The 12,665-nt window shown below is 35.6% G+C and overlaps 1 protein-coding gene across 1 annotated transcript in view; it reads right to left on the reverse strand.

Annotated features, from left to right (window-relative positions):
• Positions 1-12,665, reverse strand: part of MDGA2 (MAM domain containing glycosylphosphatidylinositol anchor 2) — a 536,185-nt gene that overhangs the window by 232,510 nt on the left and 291,010 nt on the right. The gene's annotated exons all lie outside the window — the stretch shown is intronic.

Consider the following 12,665-nt stretch of genomic DNA (forward strand, 5'->3'; position numbering starts at 1 on the left):
AAATGGAATGAACTTTCCTAATCTGAATATTCAAGAGGCATCCCCCCAAAATCCATTCAAGGAATGAAGGTTGCATTTTTCTGCCATTAGATATATTAATTTGATCCATGTGTTTGGTATAAAAAAAATCTAAACCCATTGACACTGAGGCAATTCCAATTTACAGCAACCCTATAGAATAGAGTAGAACTTTCCCATAGGATTTCCAAGGCTGTAATCTTTACGGAAGCACACTGCCACATCTTTCTCCTGCAGAGTGGCTGATGGGTTCAAACTGCCAACCTTTCGTTAACAGCCAAGTGCTTAACCACTGTGCCACCAAAACTCCTTGTATTTGGCATATTATCATAAAATGGCACATAATACAAATGACACAGTTCTCCTTTATTTCTATGAAATAATAAGGTTTGGACATTTCTAAATACATCCATTCCTCTCTTAGAAAGTTGACAAAATGTCAGTGCTGTCCATTTTCACAAAGGTCCAGGTGTTGCCATGAAAACCAGGGACCAGTAAGTAAAAAGGAGCTGTCTGATAATGTTAATTATGTTACTGCTTTCCTGTGGATGAAGGAATTCTAAATTAAAAATAAGATAAGCTATAAATTAATATCAAATGCATTTTACAAAAGCATAGAAAAGAATGCTTTTTAAATGCATTTATTTTACTTTCTAGAGCAACTGTTGCTCACAGTGGCAAACTCTTCAGTGTAGAATGGCTAGAAAAATTAATTTACTTCTATAATAAAAAGGCCATTTGTCTCCTTGCAGAACGCATGTGACATTGTTAGGCTTCTTACAAATGATCGCTCTGGACAATGCCTGTGGTTTACAAATTCCCTAATTATACCACTGATTGTGTACCACTGAATATGTCTTATCTTTGTGGAAATAGATACCACTGCCATTTTAATAAACATTTTGACATAAAATGACGCTGACTCATACTTTAACAAGAGGAAAATGAAACGACTAGTGAACACAGTGTTCTATCAACAGATCTGGGCCACATGTTCTTTAGAGCAAATGAGGTTTAATTAACAGATCCATTAGTTGATACCAGGTCAATTAAAAAAATAGAAGGGTTTTCTTACAGTACATGAAGACTTTATTAGCAAATATTCTCCTGATGCATGATTGCATTTTCTTTTTTCCAGTCCGTAGAAGCACAGGACGGTACAGTGAAAATATGGGCCTAATTTTAAAACCACATAAAAACTCACACATAATGTCATTGATTGGAATGATGCATAACTCATTCTGGGCTAATATGTGAGTGTGAATAGAGTTTAGCACCACTTTATTAATATCATTCACACTGTCTTTTATTCCCAAGCAAGGATATTTCTGTTTAAATGTCAACTACATATATTTTGTTTACAAGTATTATTTAGACAGACTTGGCAAATGTGGACTATTTAGGTGTCATTGAGAGTGGACTGTATTTCCTGCTGAATGTATTTTAGCTAAAGATATTGGAGCTGTTTTGTCATTTTATTATTTCTACTTCACATATTTAAATACTAGTGTATTATATAACATGCATAGAATTTTTTTAAGTGCAACGACATTTTTCTCATTTCACATCTTTTTTAATACGGCCATTATAACAGAAAGAATGTCTCTACAGTTTGGGAAATGCTTTCTTTATGTATCAGGGACTTGAGAGGAGTACTGTGTTCTCAGTGTTCCCTTCCCCTGCAAATCATCACCGTGACCCATGTCCATTCTCTAAAGTTTTCAGTCCTGATCTTAAGCTGCCTCTTAGGCTGACTTTCACCCAGCTGTACTTCCCAGGCACAGAGTTCTTAGTCAAAGAAGGTCAGAAGGAAGGTACAACGTAGATTGCAATTTGAGATTTCTGAGACTGACATTTTCTGTAGTATATCTCTGGAGTCTGAAACCTCATTACTTGAGCTCATTCCATTGAGAGGCTGTGTGTTTTGTTTGTTATTAATTCAATTTCACTAAAGAACTTTTAACCTAATATAACTGCTATAAATTGTTTTCTTTGGTGAAATTAGTACCGCTAAAGCTAAGTGCATTGGTTAGAAATATGGTAAGGTTTCTCCACCCTTTTGAGTGGAATATGACTCTGACAAGCAAAACCTAACATCCTAACACTCTCTGGAGCAGACTTTTTGAACTAGGGCTCTGATAGTCTTGTGTCTCACTACTAACAGGCTATGTAGCCATATGATACAGCTAGAATGTTACCTGAATCACTTCTAGAATATTTTTGCACCTACCTACTGTGAACTTTTCTTGCAAGGTCCTTGTCAAAGGGATGAGACTAAGTATTAGAACTACCTTATATTCTAAAGGGAAATATCCATTTTATCTAAGGTGATACAGCATGCTGCAAACTCTGGTACTGGATTTAGAATCTGAGATTGTAAATTCAAGTCAATTAGCTAAATCGAACAGATACCTAAGCTTTTTGGATAGACCCTGATTCTCGCTCTAAAAAAAAAAAAAAAGGGTACTAGGTAAAATATAAGATGTCATTCCTACTTTAAAACTACATTAATAATTAAGACATTTACAAATCTTTTAAAATATATTTAACAAAATAAATATCTAGAGAATTGCCCCAGGGATCTTTTATTTTTATACATTTTAAAAGGAAGATATTCGGAACTCATAAATATCCTATAATTGTACCACTGAAATCCTAATTGTAATGATTTTCTAATGTTATTTAATTCCTTTTCCAAAACTCACTGATATCCAACAAGGAAGGATGAAAAATTAAAATATTATGAAAATTAATGAGTTTCTATTAACATTGAAAATATATTCATTCGCAAGCAGGTTTGGGGGAAAAGCTTCCTTGTACTAATGGTTAGTTCTAGTTTCTATTTTGGATCACTTGAAAGAAAAAGCTTTGATTTAAAACACTGCACACTGTAAAATGAAATTTAAAGACACCACATATAAATTAGATTACTATCATAACTGTTCTCTTAGATGGAAGAAGATCTAGGATTCCACAGCATTTTTTACCACATAGGGCAAAATGGCGATCAAACTGTTGGTCTTTAGATCCACTTCCCAAGTCTACTGTTATTGTTGCTGTATTCCCCAATGCCTATTAGTGGGTTGGTAGTATCATATATGGATGTAAAAATCTGAAGTGTCACCATGATTACATAAGTGATGAATAAGATACCATTTCAAGCACCTCTATTTTCTCCTCTAGTCAAATGATCCCTGGGTCCTGATAGTGCAGCTTTAAAATAATAAATGCTAATACATCATCTATTCTTAACTATAAATCTGATGGAGACATTTACTCTTCATCAGTTAATGAGGATATTTATCAAAAGTACTTCTTTATCTCCAGTAAATTATTTCTGGGTTTTATAAATTTAAATGCAAATTATGGAACTAAGAACTTTCAGTCCTCATTAGACTACGGAAATCTGTATTTGGGCATTTAAAATTCAGATAGTTCCTATGTTCCCATTGCTTGCATTTATAAAATGATAAATGATATAGGAATCATAAAGCAGGTATGCTTATTTTTCAATGACCTGTTTTATGTTAATATAATCTTGGAATTTCAAAATGCTTTTAACTCTGCCAAATGAAGAAAGTTCTCAGCACATGAGACAATAATTAGATTAATATTTAACTTTGTTGGTGTTGGTTGCCATCAAGTCACTTCTGACTCATGGTGACCTCATGTGTGCAGAGTAAAGCTGCTCCATAGGGTTCTCTTGGCTGTAATCTTTCAGAAACAGATTGCCACACCTATTTTCTCAGGCTCCTCTGGGTAGGTTCAAACCAAGAATTTTTTGGCTAGTAGTTGTGCGCTTAACTATTTGCTCATCTAAACCCACTGCCGTCGAGTCAATTCCGACTCCTAGCGACCCTACAGGACAGGGTAGAACTGCCCCATAGAGTTTCCAAAGAGCGTGTGGTGGATTCGAACTGCTGATCTTTTGGTTAGCAGCCATAGCACTTAACCACTACTCCACCAGGGTTTCCTTTGCACGCCTAGGGTTCCAAATTCTAATTAACTACTGTTAAACTATAACTTTTAATGTAGAATCTTTGTTCTGACATTTAGAAAAAAGAGTTGGGTACTTAAAGATGATATTTGGAGGTAAATCATAAATCCAATATTATTTTCAAGATTACATAGATTAAATTTTATGTGGAAAAATCTAATATACAAACATGATGAATGGTTCTTGAATAATTATAGAGAATTAATGTAACACAACCAATGTTTGCATTTATGCCCTACCCACCACCAAAAAATAAGTACAGGCAGTCACTGGGAGCCCTAGTGGTACAGTGGTTGAGAGCTTGGATGCAGTTTGAATCCACCAGCCACTCCTTGGAAACTGTATGTGGCAGTTTTACTGGGTCCTACAGGGTTGCTATGAGTCAGAATTGACTCCACGGTAATGGGTTTGGGTTTTTTTTTTTTTTTTTTTTCCGTAGTCTCTGACCTATGATGAGGTTCTGCTCCAACGCCCCTATCGTAAGTTGGTGCTGAACTAAGTCAAATAATTTTTTTTTTTTTAGTTTTCATTATTACTGCCATTAATTACCAATATCTTTATAAATCTGATCTTTGAACATCTGTGAATACACCTCTGAGAATGATAACATCAGCAAATTATGCACTGCAACGTTGTATGTGCTGCATATTACCAATGATAAGGTGTACAAAAAAAAAATTTTGAGTAAGTCATAAGTCGGGAGCTACCTGTAGAGTACAACCTGTGTAAGGTGGAAACCTGCAAGAGAAGGAACACTCACATATTTTCCACTAATAGAGAATGATAGAAAAGTGGTATGACTGCACCCTGTCAAAGACGGAAAACTTGTGAGACCAGAAAAACAGGGCAGTCCTGTTGAGTTCCACTCTCATAGATTTAACCATAGTGAAAAGACATGCAGTTGATGATTTTCAAAAAACTTGTAACTTACTGTCAAGGCACCTTAAAATGTTTTAAATATTCTCTCTTACTCTTTCAAAAGATCTTATTGAAAAGAAAATTATTGAAATTGTTATTTTGTGAGTATCCATAATACTATCTGTGGCCTGCTTAAAAGGGTACTATAAAATCTGATAATAGTTATTTTTTCACAACCAAATATTGCATTTAAACTCTATCTCTCTCTCCCTCCCTCATTATTCAATCCTTTCACTTGAAGGAAAATGGAAGTTTGCTTCCATTACCAAAATGTACACATTAAAGTATCTGGGACAAATACAATCATTCACGTGTGTCTCTATGCTAATGAAAAGGTATTCAAGGCCCTGAAGATGCTACAAAAACAGGAAGTTTTTCATTGGATATTCCCCTTTTTCTCATAAGTTGGAAGTTGGGGAGTTCTTTTTTCTTTAATTTCCACTGACCATTCTTCATTTTTCTTGTGGTTTCTCCTTTTTCCACCAGCTCCTTTGACATTTTTTATCTTTGCTTCAGAATCTTTTCTTGGATGAGCCCATTCATTTCTAATCAATGCAATTGCTTGTGAAATCTAGACCACCCTAACTGGTGACCAGAAAAACAAGGATGTCACACCATCCCTCCAAAAAAAAAAAAAAAACCCAAACCTGTTGCCTGAATTCTGACTCATAGCTACCCTATAGGACAGAGCAGAACTGACCTACAGAGTTTCCAAGGAGCGCCTAGTGGATTTGAGCTGCTGATCTCTTGGTTAGCAGCCATAGCACTTAACAACTACACCACCTGGGTTTCCAGGCATGTGGCATCAGTAGGATTCAAACCCACGCCCCCTGAAGAGACTGAAGCCTTAATCCAGTGCCTTGGGCTTCTCGGTCATGCTACCTGCTAAATCTTACATAGAAGTCCTATATATAAAAGAGGAATGTGTATTGCTCTGACTGAAGTTGGAAGGAGAAAAAGAGGTAAAATTCTTAGCTTGTTAGTTCCCTTCTCCATACATTTTAGTGGCCCTTGAGAAAATTCCAAAAAATTCCTTGTTGTCATTAGAACATCACTTGAAAATTAGTTACCCAGTCGATTGCTTTATTCTACTGAAGAAAAAAATTGAGGCCTAGCCAGGATTCTGCACTATATTAAGTTCCCCGATGTCAGTCAGGCTCGCTCTGAAATTAACTTGAGAACATTGGTCACTGACTTAACTGCCCCTTAATGAGAGGGGCTGTGAGTAGCTCCCTCACTACCTCATCTGATTTCTATAAATCTCTCCAGCTGAATAAATAGTCCCACCACAACTCCAATTTGTAGATTTTTTTTTTTTTTTTCCTTATCCTCCTTTTCTCTCATTCTGTTTTCTCAAACTCTTCCTTAGAAATACTTCAAAGCTATGGTGGAGAGATAAGTACTCTAAGATGCAAAGAAGGTAACTGGCTTCACAGATATAGTTCATAAGTGAGTTTCAAGCTTATTCACCTAAGGTCTGTGCACCTTTTCCTCTCTCACCTAACATCTCAAAAGTATTGCTTATCCTCATTGCCTTAATTTCCACCCTAATAATTTTTTTTCCTACCTTCTCTCTCACAAGATCTCTCATTAACTCATTGGATACTTCCTTGCCATGCAGAGAGAGTCTACACTATTGGGGAAACAGATGGAAAAGCTTTCTTTGCCCCATTGATCGATTGATGATTGTCTGTTAAGCCTCTGGAAGGTTTCTTGGAACTCTCTTTTACTTTCCCCACCACTATACCCCTGTCGGTTTTTTTTAATTCTGCAAATGTCTCTTACTTTCTTTTCCAATGAATAGAATGCAAAAGCACAAATCTGATCATATCACTTCCCTGATAAAAAATATTTAGGCATTTTTGATTGTGTGAATGAGATACAATGAGATTCCTTTCCTTCAAATATATATTGCCATATAATCCTCATTCTTAATCATCCATCTTAATCATCCTCAGTTACCCACTCAGATGCCACTTGCTCTATGGAACACTTTCTTACCAGATTCAAAGCCTTATTCCCTTGCTTCGATATCACTCTGATGGTTTATTAAAGCAAGTATTAGACCCCAGCTTCATTATACTTATCCAAGTATATTCCCACTGGGATAGATACTGTATTATGAGCAGGATCTTACACATTTTTGTTTCTTCCCATATCTTCTTTTGTACAGTGATTGTTGAGCAAACATATTAGAGTTGAATGTGCACTGTATGTCATGAATTAATTCCAGAACGGTGTTTGACAGCTATACTTAATTGCTCTTTGCCATCTTAGACCCCTTGGCATTATTCCTATTTGCACTGACAGTTAATTCTGTTTCACAAATTTGAATTTCCAAGTCTCAGTATTCCTCCACTAAGGACAGTTTCCTTAGGGCTGAGAACTCTTGAAATAAATGTCAGATACGTCAAATGGAAGGGAAAAAAATACCACAGTGGCCTGAGTCACTAAATACTATGTTCATCTCTTGTGATAGGTTTCCTATCTTCATTAAGTAAAATCTAGCAAATCTTTATTTTGCATCTTTTTAGCAATTTATCTCTTAGATCATTTAGTTCTTTTTAACATGGCACTCAGTAAATCTTCTGAAGGCATTTTCCTGAAAACATTCAAGCATGGACTTTTTGGCCATAGGAATGTTTAATACTGAATAAAATAGAGAACTAGGCATTAGTTCGAAACACCACAATCTCTATCAAGGCTCTAAATGATAACAATGACAATAATGCAAATAGTAACAATATTTCAGCCACTGAACAATTAAAGACTAATATAAATGAACAGAAATAATATCAACGGATATTCAATAATTTTTAAAAATCTTTCAATTTTTGAACAAAAACATATTTATACTTAAGAAGCAAAGCTATTTCCAAATAGGCAACGTTAAGCATAAAATAATTCTTTTTGGAAAACATTTATATTCCTACATATGAGTTTATATAACCACATGTACCATATAGCTAATATTAATACCATCCTCATCATTTCCTAAAGTACATTCCGTGTACACGTGCAGTAAAATGTACACGCTCAATAAAAGCAGGATTCCGCAGTTGGGTGTCTCTCTGAGAGATTCCCTAAGCACAATAGCATCTTAAGTGTCTAAGACGACCACAATAAAGGTATCTGCTTAGCTACATTTAACCTGGGTTTCAATGTTACAGGTGAAGAGGAAAGCCTACGAAAAGAAAGTTAAGAAAGACCATAGAAGGGGGAATTCACTCTTTTTTGGAGAAAAGGCTTCCTATTGACATATTTTTCCATATACTATGCTTCTTCCTGGCCCTTATCAAGACAGATATAAAACCCCTTCCGGTAAACGGTCAGAATCAACCAAGAAAGAAAAATCTTCAAGACTTGCAGAGTACATCTACTGTGCATGAAACCAGTACTGCCTAAAGCCAGTGTGAAAAGTGACCAATCAGGCACTCAGGAGACAGAAAACTGACTCCATAATCAGGAAACTCCATAATCAAAAGGTTCAGAGTATACCTCATTTTTTTAAAGTTGTGTTTTTCATTATGTCTCCTCATTCAAAAATTTTAAAAGACCTGACTTGAGCGTTATGCTCTTTTAAGAACTACCTACACAGGATCAAACTGACAATAGCAGCTGGAAAGATTAGGTAGGAACCTTAGGAGACAATGAGTTTAAGGAGGAACAACTCAGGAAAGGAGGGTGAGAATGGTTGCACAACTTGAAAAATGTAACCCATGTCACTCAATTGTAATGTAGAAACTGCTGAGTTGGTGTATGTTTTGCTGTGTGTATGCCCAACAACAATAACAAAATGAATAAAATTCAGAAAAAAATGCTTTTAAAGATATGCGGAAATAGACAAAAACCAGATGGCAGAGTTCACAAACCAAATAGGAGAGTAGCAGAATATCTTTTATGTTGCAAATAAGTCTTGAGTAATTGCAAAGTAATCTGAGGAATCCTTACAACATAATTCTAGAATTTAGACCACCGTAGGAGATAAGGATTGGCTTAGCAAAAGCAAACCTGGGGACACAATAAAACATACATACAAATGAGGAATAAGGAAAGACTGAGATTTTGTGTCAGTCCCTAGAAAATGTATTAATCTTTGTACAGACAAATAACAATTACCTATATGTGAGTTTAACTTAATTTCCTACTAAGTACGTAGAATTTGGCTTTGTTATTCTTTCATTTCTTAATTAATAGGGTTTCCAAAGTCTAGATTAGAGGTCACCAAACTACAGCCTGTGGGCCTGATCACTCCTGCCACCTTATTTAGTAAATAAGGTTTTATTGGGACACAGCTGTGCCCATTCATTTACTTCCTGTCTACAGCTGCTTTCCCAGTGCAATGGCAGAGTTGAGTAAATTGTAACAGAGACCATACAGACTGAAAATTAAAAAAAAAAAAAATTACCATCTGAACCTTTAAGAAAAATTTTGCTGACCTCTTGTCATGGATTGAATGGTGTCCCTCAAAAATACATGTGAACTTGACTAGGCCTTGATTACCAGTGTTGTGAGGTTGCCCTCCATTTTGTAACCTGATGTAATTTTTCTATGTGTTGTAAATCCAAATCTCTGCTTGTGGTTAATGAGGCAAGGTTAGGTTATGTTAAAGAGAATTAGGGTGGGATGCAACACCCTTACTTGAGTCACAGCCCTGGAGTGTGGCTTGCATCACTATTTATCTTACAAGAGATAAAAGGAGAGAGAAAGGAACAGAGAGACAAGAACCTCATACTATCAAGAAAGAAGTGCCAGGAGCAGAGCACATCATTTGGACCTAGGGTTCCCTCACTGAGAAGCTCCTAGACCAGGGGAAGATTGATGACAAGGAATTACCCCCAGAACTGACAGAGAGAGAAAGAATTTTCTGGGGGCTGGTATGCTGAATTCAGACTTCTAGCCTGTTAGATTGTGAGAGAATAAACTTCTGTCTATTAAAGCCATCCACTCGTGTTATTTCTCTTATAGCGGCACTACATAACTAAGACACCACTGATCATTATTAATTCAAAGGTCACAATTTTGGAGTCAAGGGAGGAAATGAATTTACCTGTTTTTTTTTTTTTTTTAATAACTCAAGTACTAATTACGTAATTTTTATCTGCATTGAGGCTTCCAGAGCATTGACAGGTCTTACATGTGTTAGTCTTACTCAGGGGTGGATTATCCAATAGGCAAGGTAAGCACAGTGACTACCTTGCCTATCAGATCATTTGTAGTGAACAATTTCATATTTTTCACCACATCAAAGATTCTGCTTCTAGGTATGGCTGGCATCTATCTCTGTCTTAAATCCACAGCACCCTCCTACAAAATCAGAGCATCTTTTCAAATTTCCAGTCCCTAACAGGGGCAGATCACCCAGTAAGCAAGGTAAGCACGGACTTACTTGTGCTTACTTACTAATCTGTAGGGAACAATTTCACATGGGTTTCACCACATCTTTTATTACAAAATATATATAATTACATTGTCGATGTGGTAAAACCCATGTGAAATTGTTCACCACAGATGATCTTGTAAGCAAGGTAAGTACTGCGTTTACCTTTCTTATTGGCTACTCTGCCCCTGTTACACTTAAATGCCTTCCTCTTATGTATAACAACAAATCACTCACCAGAGTCAGTCTTTAGATCTTTAGTTTTAATCATTGGAATTCCCTAAGTTTCTATTGCTTCTTTAATTGGAAAAGGGCAAAGAAACAAATGCAATCACACGGATTTTACCTTTTTTTTTTTCTTCCTTTGCCTTCATGCCTTTTAACTATTCTTATCACTGTATACCAGAGCCCTGAGTTATCAAAAACTTCCTTTCACATATGTGGAGACTGGTACAGACATTTGTTAACTATCACAATTACAGTGAATAGATCGTCTGCTATAAAGTTAAAGCTTGTGAGACTCAGAAAAACAATGCAATTCTGTTGAGTTCCAGCTCTCACAGGTTTCAGGTAGTAAAAATATTGAAGTAATTGATGCTTCTCAAAAAACTCGTAACTTACTGTCAAGGTGCCTTACGTTATAATCTCCAGTTTCATCATCTAAGTATCACTCCATTTGTTGCTCTTTTACCCTAATGACGGGGGTGGCGCACACACACACACACACACACACACACACACACACTCATAAACCTCCATCAAAATATATATTGAGTCTTCTATATTTGTCCATCAAATGTCTCATCCAGGGAATTTCAGATATGCGCTGAAAACACCAGTTCCACTGTTTATCTTCTTCTAGGCATGATGCAGATGCTCTGAGTTTACTACAAACCTGCACGTTTGTCAAGTCGTGCCAAGGAATACATGTAAGCTAACGAGCAGGCAAGGACGTTACTATTGAACAATACTGAGGGAGGAAGCAATGGAATATTTTTCAGCAAATCCTCTGAAAGTTAAAAATCTAGCATAACAATTATATTTATGCAAATAAATAATATCCAAGTAACAACATTTTAAGGTTTGAATTTTTAACTGTTGCCAAATTTTAGGCTATAATTCACATACGTTCTTCAACAACTATGTGAAAGGTTTTCATTTTATGAACTGAATTGTAGTAACTAAAGTCTTAGTATATGTAAGTTTTTAATTGAGATATTTACAATTGCTATCACATGTTTTTGCAAGTTACCTGGAATCTAGCCAGATAAAATACAGCTCCAGTAAGTTAAATCGTAAAACTGAAATAAACCAATATGATGTGCTTATATTAATATCAGCTAATTTTTTTTTTTTTTTAATATCAGTCCTATAGTAAGCAAAATGAAGAATCATGTTAATATCCCAGGGACTTTCTTCATTCCATTTATGTTGCCAAATATACCTCCTTCTACTTTCTATAACCATCACAGTGCTATTTCCTTCAAGATTTAATCAAATATCACATCTTTCTGAAATGCTCCTGTATCCTCATTGACAAAAGTATTCAGAATTCTTACAGAAGCTTTCTCCATTTTGTGCTCCCTCTTGTGTCTAACTTTATCAGCAGGTGAACTGTGCTCCCATCACCAAGTCCTTTTAGATAAGAGCACTGATTAATTGTATTTGGCTATTGTGTCACTGGTTCTGAAAAGAAACAAGCAAACAAGACCAGACAAGCAATCATACAAAATAATGCTTATAATTAAGTGTAGACCAGTCCTGGAAAAGCTTTCCTAGGATAACAAGGACAAATAACCTTGGATCTTACACAATTGTTCTTACTCTTACAGGTAACATGGTTGTGTGAAATGTCACCCAACAGTGTCACCTACCACATTGATGGAAACAATCAATGGATATTTGTCAATTGAATGGATACATAAACTAATGAGTGATGAATGGCTGGGCGTATCATCAGCTTTGCATCAGAGTCCAACTAACACCAATATTTAAATATCAGTTAGATAAAGAACAGTTTTCCTCTAACTACAAAAGGACCTTTGTCCAAACACAAGTATTTTTCATTATACTAACTTCTTTTTACATTAATTACAGCTGATCCAGATGGAATATCCTCAGAAATAAATCCCCAGGAATAATAAATATTAACATATGTAATATATTAATAATACCTTTTATAATTACATAATAATAATAACATTGCCCAAAATAAAGCAGAATTGTGAAAAAGAAGCATACTTGATCACACTGAAATATGGAATTATATTTCTTAAGCAGAAAAATCAATCCAGTGTGTACTGTAATTTGGAACCACAAGAAGGCACAAAAAAACACAGGTGAATTTCAAAA

The sequence above is a fragment of the Loxodonta africana genome, chromosome 10 (genome assembly GCF_030014295.1).
Source record: "Loxodonta africana isolate mLoxAfr1 chromosome 10, mLoxAfr1.hap2, whole genome shotgun sequence".
NCBI lineage: Eukaryota > Metazoa > Chordata > Mammalia > Proboscidea > Elephantidae > Loxodonta > Loxodonta africana.